At 39.0% G+C, this 3291-nt stretch overlaps 1 long non-coding RNA gene across 1 annotated transcript; it reads right to left on the bottom strand.

Moving 5' to 3' along the window:
- Window positions 1–727: 727 nt before the first annotated feature.
- On the bottom strand, window positions 728–2594 carry LOC100943333. Its single transcript, XR_153636.3, has 2 exons — window positions 2551–2594; window positions 728–1085 (listed from the first exon to the last, which is right to left on the bottom strand). It is a non-coding gene; the product is annotated as an uncharacterized LOC100943333 (long non-coding RNA).
- Between the last annotated feature and the right edge of the window lie 697 nt (window positions 2595–3291).

Below are 3291 nucleotides of genomic sequence, written 5' to 3' on the forward strand. Positions count from 1 at the left end.
TATTACATACAGTACAATGTGGAGTGAGTCATAGGAGTGTTTTTATGCTTTTGAAAGAAAAAGTATCTAGAGTATCATTTTATTCTTTGTGAAGAGAAAAGTCTGTTTTGCCTGTTTAAAAAAAAAAAAAAAAGTAATAATCTCCAAGAAATCATCTTGACCAGCATTAATGACTAGACTGGTAGTCAACAGCCTGCGGCATAGCCAGAGGCCTGTAAGGCTCTTGGGGGAAGAAGAGATTGGGGGATTGTAGTTTACCAGTAATTAACTATAGGTATGAATCAAAACTTCCTAAGAAAAGAGATAAAAGTAACTTTGGACAAGTCTATGTCTGTGCCTATCTTTTGATGCACCACCCCTCCCATACCTTTTTAAATAAATACAAAAAGAAGACAATGCCATTGTTTTGCAAACCAAGTTGCATTGGAAATAATTCATGTAATGAAACAGGGACACTCAGGGGACCAATTAATGCCTTTTCAAGCTTAGACTATATAAGAACCACTTTAAAAAAAAAAACTCAGTCTAACACATTAGTTGATTGTTAGTGAATTGAAACTCAATCATCAGATCATAAGGATTTTTTCAAGCTTTTTTTTTTTTTTAGTTTTTAATCCTATCTCAATAAAAGTAAATACATAAGGATTATAAATAAACCAAATCTGAAGTAATATAGATTGGTGGGACCTCCAGAGGGTCAGGAGATAATGAAGATTATACCTCAATATTGGGATTATGATGTTAGTTCTTTATTTCAATAAAAGTGGATAGAGATCTTTCATATCAGGGACAGGGCTTAGCTGTAAGGACAAAGTAATCTTCTGGGAATTATGCATACAGGCTTGACATCATTTTTATTGGATGGCTGATGAACTGGAAAACTCCAGGATAGCCAGGCTTTAATTTGTAATCTTAATTTTCATATAAATCGGTACATTTCTGGGGGAGGGGGGTTGTGGGGATGCTGGTGCTTGCTCGCCCTCGAGCGCAGGCAGCAGTACTAACTCACCCAGTATCTGATTCCGTCTTTCCCTCTATCCATCTGTCTTCCATCTTTGCATCTATCATTTAAAGAAATTTACAGCCTGCAAATACCAGAGAAGCTAATGTTAGTGCAATCTTCCCTCTCCCTCCTCTCGGAATGATCTATAGTAATCTACTTATCATAGCCATGCACGCTATAATGCACAATAATTTAGTCTTCAGCCAAGAAAACGACTGCAATTGTTTTGCGAGCATACATTAATGAGGTTTTCTTCTTTCAAAAAACAATCTTTTTAAAGGATATAGGGCAAAAGAGAGAGTTTCCCTACATGAAATAATTATCTTGATGTTTCTCATATATAATTGCACATCCATGGGGTTACACGAGGGCAAAGTTATGGAACTAGAATATAGTGGTGATCTCATTGGACATTTCTGATACAGAACGCAGATACCCTTTATGTAGCAAAAGAAAAATGCTATCAAGTAGAATGTTTTAGAAACAAGAAAATAGAATTTTCCTTTTAGATTGTTCTACCCTCTCATAAGTAAAACTGAATCTCTGTGCCCAGTTACTTTTACGGAAGGATGTTTGCCTTGAACAAGCCATAGAAAACAAGCAACACCCCCTTTCCTCACTGTTACTGTGGTTCAGAGGTTTCATGTGTTTCCCGGCTCCAGCAGACCTCAAGTTTGTTACCTTCTCATTATTCTTTAGATTTGGGGTGATTTCTCATAAAAGAAGAAGGGATGCCATAGTCTTTATTCCATCATTTTCAAATCAGAAATCACATGTAGCCTTTTGATCTTCTAATAACCAGATGTGTAAAGAACACATAAAGCTCATGTTTTACTATTCAGAAGAAAACATCCTTGGCCAAAGCTAAACATGCAGAACTTGGTATACAGGAGAACGTTTTCCAAGTTCCGAGTCTATCTGATGGCTCTGGTTTGAGACTTTCCGCATGGTGTAGGGAAGCTTTCATTTTCAAAAACGAATCATCCCTTGCCGTGACTGCTTTCTTTGTATTCTGACCTCTACTCACACAGTCTTCAGAGATGCTGAGATGCCACCTTCAGAGCAGCAAACAGATTCTCCCTGTTGTATCTCATCTCCTTATCCTCCAAAGCTCTCAATTTGCCAGTGAAGTAACATGAAAGTTGATAAACACTGTGACTATCATCCCAGTTGGGAGCACACGTGTCTCTCACACAGTTCTGTCAACTTGGATTGATCTGTAAGGCAGGCCTATGAGGCATCATTTACATCAATAACGTGGAGGTTTGAGTTGGACAAATACCAAGGATGAGTAACTGCCCCGGAGCAGACCTATCACATCAATCAGTGGGGCTCAGACAATCAGAAAGCCTGACTACAGCCATACAAAACTCGATCACGGCATAATCTTCCTCTGCTTCTTGATGAGGTAACAAAACATGCCGTGTTCATTGAACAGCTGCTTTCATACGGAGACTAATAATGAAAAAGTCCCCCCGAACCTGTGGCACTTGTACATGAAAACAAGCCGGTGAGAAAATTAAAATGCCAACCAGATTTATACTTACCTATGTAGATGCCCTGTGGTCTTAAACATGTTCTGTTTCTTTTCAAGTATAAGAAAGAGAGACGATGTCATTTTTTTTAAGTACTGTTATTGGAAAATTAAAGTAACAGGCATGGCTTCTGTTACGTGCTGAATTATGTCCTTCCCAAAACTCACGTGTTGCAGTTCTAAGCCCTAGTATCTCAGAATGTGACTATGTGGACACAGGGCCCTTAGTGAGGGCTTTAATTAAGTAAAAATGAGGCCAATAAAATGGACCCAATCTGCTACAATGGTGTTCTCACAAGAGGTGGTTAGGACACAGATACACAGAGAAGGAAGACCATGTGAAAATACGGGGAGAAGACGGCTTTCCGCAAGCCAGGGAGAGACGGCTTAGAAAACCTACTCTGCAGCCCCACAGGCTCCCACTTCTAGCTTCTCACCTGGGAGCCAGTATATTTCTGTTGTTTCAGCCGCACAATCTGTGGCACTTGGTTATCACAGCCCCAGCAAACTAATACAACATAGTTCCTTTTCTTGTTTGAAGATAAATAAGGAAAATAACTATAGAAAGGCCCAAAGTTAAGTCATCTCTATGTTGCTCTGACAAAATTTTTACACGTGGTGCAAACATTTAAGTATTCAGTGATTCCGTAACAGAAACCAGTGTTCCCTTAATTGCCTTAACTTTGGCTGTGAATGTGCTCCCGTTACATCTTGTCTCATTAACTAACACACAGCTAGCTGAAAAGGGGCTTGC

The sequence above is a fragment of the Otolemur garnettii genome, unplaced genomic scaffold (genome assembly GCF_000181295.1).
Source record: "Otolemur garnettii isolate 467f Iridium unplaced genomic scaffold, OtoGar3 scaffold00039, whole genome shotgun sequence".
Taxonomy (NCBI): Eukaryota; Metazoa; Chordata; class Mammalia; order Primates; family Galagidae; genus Otolemur; species Otolemur garnettii.